Source organism: Canis aureus, chromosome 5 (genome assembly GCF_053574225.1).
Source record: "Canis aureus isolate CA01 chromosome 5, VMU_Caureus_v.1.0, whole genome shotgun sequence".
Classification (NCBI taxonomy): Eukaryota; Metazoa; Chordata; class Mammalia; order Carnivora; family Canidae; genus Canis; species Canis aureus.
In genome coordinates this window covers 82,467,787-82,475,503 of record NC_135615.1, presented here as the reverse complement: position 1 = coordinate 82,475,503, position 7,717 = coordinate 82,467,787, and the positions used below count along the sequence as shown (strand labels likewise).

General features: G+C 53.5%; 1 long non-coding RNA gene across 1 annotated transcript; it reads left to right on the top strand.

Moving 5' to 3' along the window:
- Window positions 1–385: 385 nt before the first annotated feature.
- Window positions 386–2,839, top strand: LOC144313539 (uncharacterized). Its single transcript, XR_013379175.1, has 2 exons — window positions 386–930; window positions 1,980–2,839. It is a non-coding gene; the product is annotated as an uncharacterized LOC144313539 (long non-coding RNA).
- Window positions 2,840–7,717: the final 4,878 nt, after the last annotated feature.

Below are 7,717 nucleotides of genomic sequence, written 5' to 3'. Positions count from 1 at the left end.
ATAGGGGCACCTGAGGTGCCTCAGTGGTTGAGTGTCTGCCTTTGGCTCAGGTCGTGATCCCGGGGTCTTGGGACCACGTCCCCTATTGGGCTCCCTGCAAGGAGCCTGCTTCTTCCTCTGCCTGGGTCTCTACCTCTCTCTCTCTCTCTGTCTCTCATGAATAAATAAATCTTAAAAAAAAAAAAAGAGAGATAATAAGAGTATATACATTTTTTCAATAAAAACAATCGGTTGATTTAAAGGATGCTGTAGACTGTCCGTGTCCTACACAAATTCATATTTTGAAACCAAATCCCCAGTGAGATGGGGTGTGAAGGTGGAGCCTTTGGGGGTGATTAGATCATGAGGGTGGAGCCCTCATGATGAGATTAGTGCCCTGATATAAGAGACTCCAGAGAGCATCTGTGCTCATTCTGCCCCATGAAGACCCTTCCGGAAAGAGCCATCCATGAACCAGTGAGTCCTCACCAAACTCGGAATCTGTGGACCTCCTGATTTGGACTTCCAGCATCCAGGACCGTGGGAAATACTTGTTTCTTGTCTAAGTCTGGACAGGCTAAGACAAAAGGACATGTAGGAGGCTGCTGGTGTTGAAAGAAATAGTGTCTGGTAGAAGGCCTGCCTCTCGGTGACCCGACAACAATCCTGTTGACATAACCCTGTTGATCAAAGCAATCCGCTAGCTGCCCCAGGCCAGTTCCTGTGGCTCTTGGTGGAATTCACTCAGCAGATCCGGATCCGGTAAATATAAAAGGTCTGGTCCTTGGGTGGGGAGCTACATCCCGGAAGAGGCTGCTGAGAAGTTGTCCTCCTGCCAGAGCTAGAAGTTCTCCAGGGTGGCAGGAGAAGTGAGGCCCTCAGGAGACCCCAGTGACCAAAGAGCTAGCCCCAAAGTCATGGGCCTTGAGACAGACCTGGAGACCAGCTCAGGTAAGAGGGGGCGGGGGGTGCTCTGCACCGCGGAAAGACCAGCCAAGGGGGCGCTGGGGAGGACAGACACCCTCCCCGGAGCTGCAGGGGTTTGCAAGCCACGAATGGGCTTCGTTGGATTCCCTGTGCCCACAAACCTACCAGAACATGAGCTTCCTTCCAAGCCTGTGTTGTGATGAAGGGCACACGGTTAAGAGTGGATTTATTTGTTATTCGGGTAACTCAAAAAAGTTCACTATTGGGCAGCCCGGGTGGCGCAGCGGTTTAGCGCCGCCTTCAACCCAGGGCCTAATTCTGGAGACCCGGGATCGAGTCCCGCGTCGGGCTCCCTGCATGGAGCCTGCTTCTCCCTCTGCCTGTGTCTCTGCCTCTCTCTTTATGGGTCTCTCATGAATAAATAAAATCTTTTTTAAAAAATCGCCATTTAAGAGTACAGGCTTTGGATTCATGGGGAGCTGCACTGGCGCTCACTTCGTTGACAGACAAGTCGACAGCTTGGTGCGCAGCTTGTCCCTGAGCTGGGTCGGGAGGGCACGATAGTAAGAGCAGGGATTCCCGGGACAGACAGACAGCCCGGGCACTACCGTGTGTGGGGACAAGGTTGTGTGGAGGCGGGGTGGGGGGGGCAGAATTTGTACAAGCTGAGTCTCAGCTTCCTGGTCTGTAAAAGGTGGCAGGACCTTCCTCTCGCTCCAGGACCCCATTACTTACACAGTGTGGTCCGAGGACCAGCAGCACTGGCATTCCCTGGGAGCTCGTTAAAAATCTGGAACCTCAGCCCCCCACCCCCCCAACCTCCTCCAGGCACCAGAGTCCGCACAAGGCCGTCGTGCAGGTCGTGTGCACAGTACAGAAGCTCGGATGCCTGGGGCAATGCTTTTCGGGGAAAGCAGGATTTCAACTCGGGTCTCCTGGGTGCTGAAACCCCTGCCCTTAGAAAACCCTACTGGGCAGTTAAACTCTCCTCGAGGGAAGGAGGAAGGGAATGAATGAAACCACACTCTCCTGTGCCAACGTAAAGCCTTGGGCTTTTCCTTCCTTCCTTCCAGGTGGGAAGCCGGCCTGCCATCAGAAGGCCATCCCCGCTGCTCACCTGACTTTCATTATCGACTGTGCTCGTGGCAAACCGCTCGCCCTAGTAGCACCCCCGGTGCCACCCCGAGCCCCTGGTCCTAATCTAGGACCTGTCACTCCTCCAATGAAGACCTACATCTTGTTCTGTGGAGAAAACCAGCCCCACTTGACTCAGGAGGCCCCTCTGGGTGGGGGACACCTTGCCCACACCAGGGGCACCCTGCCGCCCTGCAGAGGGACTATAACCCCAGCTTCCGCCCCGGTCAGTCCACTGGTCCCTCAGGAGGCTCCTGAGGCCAAGGGAAGCCCCTTGAAGACTGTGCCCTCCAGGTCTTCAGCTTGGGGAACGGTCATAGGCTCGCTCAAAGCCCTCTCCTCCTGTGTCTGTGGGCAGGCAGATTAACTGGGAGAGCCTGGCCATGGAGAAGGGGGTTGGCACAGCAGGCTCCAGAGCTCGGGGGCTGGGGCTGCAGCTCCCAGAGCCCAGCCCCTCTTCTCCAGCCAAGCAGAAAGAAATCTTCGCACCAGGCCCAACGAAGAGCATTAGATCGATCAAGGACATCTGAACCAGCCACCAAGTACACACTCAAGGGTCTCCTGCTTCCTCCTCCCTGTCTCCATTCACCCTCCAGCAGGAGCAGGCTAAGGCACCTGCACATGGAAAGAAGCCAATTCGCTCATACGGCAAATCCTAATGGAGCATCTTCTATCCGCCAGCTCTGCAAAGTACCAGGGGAGACATCACAGCTTTCTTGGAGCTTATTCTCAGGGAGGTGGGTGGGGGTGAGGGAAAGAGCTAAGTAACCAAATAAATAAGGATGATTTTGAACAGTGATGGAATGGGTGCTTTGTTGGAACTGAAATGGGGTGCCGGGATGGGACGTGATGGGCCCAAAATGCTGGGTGGGAAAGGCTTCTGGGCAGGTAACGAAGTATGGTCTGAAAGGAGAAGAAGGGGCACCTGGGTGGTTCAGTCGGTTAAGCATCTGCCTTCGACTCAGGTCATGATCCCAGGGTCCTGGGATCGAGGGCCCCCGGTGGGCTCCCTGCTCAGTGGGGCATCTGCTTCTCTCCTGCTGTGCCTACTTGTGCTCTCTCTCTGTCAAATGATAAATAAAATCTTAAAAATAAATAAAAGATGAGAAGGAGCCAGCACTGTGGGAATCCAAGGGCCAACCTGAGCCAGGGCCAGGATGCCCCAGTGCGATGGGCAGGAGCAGTGAGCTGTCCGCGGCCATCCCGGCTCCCAGGCAAGTGTGTGGGTCACTGGGAGGCATAGATGCCAAGTGGGAAAATTCAGAGACCCAGGTGGGACCTGCCAAACTAAAATGGGAAATAAGGGACACTCCTTAGAAGGGCACGGGAGGTGCTCAGAAAGGTAATAGAGTATCATGTTTGAACAGAGATAAATGTAAGAGCCCATTTCCTGAGCAGCTACTACATTCGTACCAGGCTGATGTATCCCTAGGGACACAAGGGTGGGTGGCTCCTGTGTCACCGGGCAGTCAGGTTACCCAGCGGGAAGTGGGGTCACCGGTGTGGGTGTGAGGGTGTGTGTGGGCCTAAGATGCAGTGTTGTGTGGAATGCTGCATCAACTCCTCTGAGGGAGTATGTCTCAAGGCTTTCTCGTTAAAATTGCTGATGTTCAGGGGGCACCTGGGTGGCTCAGTGGGTTAAGCATCTGGCTCTTGATTTCTGCTCAGGTCATGATCTCAGGGTCCTGAGATTGAGCCCCCTACCTCCCATGCTCAGCAGGGAGTCTACTTCAGATTCCCTCCTTCTCCCTTTGCCCCTTCCCCCTCCCTCTCTAAAAAAAAAAAAAATTGCTGAATGGTCACGTATTTATTCAATGGTTATTTTACTAGTTTCCTACAAACACTAGTAGCTAAGGTGTATTAGCCATTTGCCCTGTGCCAGGGAAGGGACATCCTTGCAGTGCCAGGATGAGGAAGCACAGATCAGGGAACTGAGGGATGCCCTCAGGTCCCACACACTGGTACAGTTCCAATTAGATCCCAGGCATGCCTGGTGCTCAGGTTGCTCCCAGCCCCAGGTGGCCTCTCGTCCCAGCAGAATCTCTCCTAGGCAGAGGAGATCCAGAGAGAACAGCCATAACTCAGTCCTCCAGGAGTCCACAGCCTGATGGGGGAGGCAAGAAAGGAAGATGGCCAAAGCTGGTAAGTGCAAGTTAAGGACACACAGAATAAGGCTGGAGCTGGAGGAGGGTGTCCAGTCCTCTCTGGGGGAGGTGTTCAGGGAGGGCTTCCTGAAAGAAGTGATGTCTAGACCAAGATTTGACCAGTGAGTGAGCCACACAAAGGTGAGGGAACAGTGAGGGGAGGGTTCCAGGAAGTGAGTGAGCCACACAAAGGTGAGGGGCTGGGGCGGGGAGGGTTCCAGGAAGAAGGACCAGAGTCATTCAGTTTGGCTGGAGTATTAATTCACTCTCACCAAGTATTTATTGGGCACCCACTGTGTGCCAGGCTCTGGGCTGGACTCTCAGCTGGAGCAGTGATAAGACAGATAAGCCCTCACCCTGAAGGAGCTTATTCTCTAGTTGGGGGAAGACAACTCATGCATGTGTACACACAGCAGTGGCCAGAGAAATGGCAGGGACCTCACTGTGAGGCCTTGCAGGCCAAGATGAGATAGAGCATGTGACTTTTTTTTAAACTTTATTTATTTATTAAGTAATCTCTAAACCCATCACAGGGCTTGGACTCAAGACCCCGAGATCAAGAATTGCTTGTTCTTCCCACTGAGCCAGCCAGGCGCCATGAACATGTGACTCTTGATCTTAGGGTCTTGAGTTCAAGCCCCAGGTTGGGCGTAGAGCTTACTTAAAAGCAAAAAACCCAAACTTTCCCTAGCTCTTGTGCTGGGACCAGAAGGCAGGGGTTGGGGAGGCCGGAGCTTAGGAGGCTGAGCCTAATCCAGGCAAAGAGGAGTGTCAACTTGGGCTAGAGAGGCAGTGACAGAGTAATCTGGAGGACATCTGTCCCTCCTCCCTCCTCCCCGGGCTGAGAATCACTGGACTAGAAGAACCCACAAAGACGCAGCTGCACAGGGAGTTAGAAGCTCTCCAGGAAGAGGGTGGGCCTGTGGCTGCACGTCCAGTTTTGTAACAGCAGGTGTCACCCTATCATCAGACTGCAGGGCACGGTGTCCTGGCCTGGCCAGGAAGGTAGACAACGGCTGGGCGCGGGGCCAGAGTCCTGGGCTGGCCACCAAGTGGGGTCCATGTTTCCAGAAGCCAAACTGCAGTCTAACCAACACCCCCTTTTGTCCCAATAATGACTATGTGTGAGTGTGTCTGTGTGTGTGTGTATATATATATTTTAAGTTTATTTATATTTTAGTACTCTAAACCCAGCATGGGGCTCAAACTCATAATCCTGAGGTCGAGAGTCACCTGCTCTCTGACAGAACCAGCCAGGTGACCCACGGCTCTGTATATTTTTATATGCACCACACACCACCTCTGTTCCTCTCATACCAGACCAGAGAGGTAGGTATGACTTTTATCGCCATTCTACAGGTAAGGAAGGAGACAGAGCTCAAAGCCAAACCCCAGGCAGTGAGACTACACACCTGTAAGCCACAGCATCATGACCCTGAGCTTTGTGGCCGTCATCGTGTTCACGTTTGTTCAATGAGCAAATGGTTTTACGAGGACCCAGCCGAGGGCCTGGCAGTATGTAGAGGGTGTGTGGGGCTCAACAGGTGAGCAGGGCCCTCACTGAGATGGAACACACCAGGGGGCGGCGGGGGGGGGCGGCGGGGAGAAGAGCTCGGTTAGTCTCTCCACCCACAATCCTGTGAGGGACTATCCCATTTTACAGAGGTGGAAACTGAGGCTCAGGTAGGGAAAGCAACTGGCCCAGGGTCACATAGCTAGCAAGTGGCAGAGCCAGGGTTGAAATGAAGGTAGTTTGACCTCAGGGCTTTGCCTACCATCCATACTGTATTCTGTTGAGGGAATGAATCCTTAAACAAGTGACTTTATTGAACCAGTGGGTTAACGTGTGAGTGAGTGAAGGTGTTTCCAGGTTGGCAACCTTGCTTGATCAAGACTGTGTCCCCACGGGCAGCCCCGGTGCCTCAGCGGTTTAGCGCTGCCTTCCGCCCAGGGCCTGATCCTGGAGACCCGGAATCGAGTCCCGCATCGGGCTCCCTGCATGGAGCCTGCTTCTCCCTCTGCCTGTGTCTCTGCCTCTCTCTCTCTCATGAATAAATAAATTCAAAAAATCTTAAAAAAAAAAAAGATTTATTTATCCATGAGAGACACAGAGAGAGAGACTCGATCCCGGGTCTCCAGGATCACACCCTGGGCTGAAGGGGACGCTAAACCGCTGAGCCACCCGGGCTGCCCATAAATAAAATCTTTAAAAAAACAAAGACTGTGTCTCCGGTACCTTAAAGTGACTCTATGTAATAGGTGGTGGTTGAGAATTGCGCGAGGAGGGGAGATGGGCAACTGGGTGGCGCAGTTGGTTGAGCCCTTGGCTCTTGGCTTCTGCTCAGGTCATGATCTCAGGGTCGTGGGAGGGAGCCCCGGGCTGGACTCTGCACTCAGCCAGGAGTCTGCTTGGGATTCTTTCTCTCCCTCTGCCTCTGCCCCTCCGGGTCTCATTCTCTCTCTCCCCCTCTAAGATATATACATAAACCTATTTTTTCTTTTTAAAAATATTTTATTTATTAATTTGACCGAGGGAAAGATAGAGAGAGCACAAGCAGGGGGAGAAGCAGGCCGACCACTGAGCAGGGAGCCTGATGTGGGGCTTGATCCCAGGACCCCGGATCATGACCTGAGATGATGGCAGATGTTTAACTGACTGAGTCATGCAGGTGTCCCTAAATAAATCTTTAAAAAAATAATTACATTTAAAAAAAGAAAGAGGAGAGGGAGAGGAGGGCAGATGAAAGGAAGGCGCAGATTTGCCATCCTGCCCTCTCCTCTCAGGTTCTCTAAGGCCAGCTGCCCTGCCTTGTGCCCAGGGGGCCCATACCCAGTCTAGTAGCCCCCAGACTCCCATAAGAGATTGTCCCCAGGTCCGGGCCTTGGAGGGCCTCCGAGTTGGGGACTGGCCCGGCTGGCTGGTCACCATGAGCCCCAGGCCAGGTATGAGGTGGCCCAGCTGTGCTGACTGTAAATAACACTCCCTCCCCTGCCCCGAGGCTCCTGCCCTGGGCACAGTCCCTCAGACTCGTCACCTTGCCCCTCCGGAACCTTGTTCGGAAAACAAGCACGGTTTTAACGAGACTTCGGCATTTACTGAGTTTGTACTAAAACACCATCTCTCTGTGGCTCCTCATAGCAGACCTGGGAGGGTGGGGTCTGATCTTTGTTTATGGGATGAGGTAACTAAAGCTTCCAGAGGTTTCTTTCCACCCCCACCTCCACCTCCAGAGCCTAGACAGGCTCTTCTGAGACAGCGAGGGGACCTTTTAGCTCTGCCCTTACCTGCTTTTCATGGAGAGGAGACTGCAGCTACCGGGGAACTCCTCTGCGGCTCTGGCCTGAGTCTTGGTCTCGATGGAGCCACAGCAGCGTGGGTGAGGTGGAGACGTCGGGATCCAAATCTAAGTGAAGTCACAGTAGCTGAGCCCCACTGGGCATTGTCAGGCCATGGCATACCTGAGCTCCAGTCTGCTACTGCGTGCGTTACGTGTAACAACCCTAGCGAGTGGATTCTACTAGCACCGCTTACA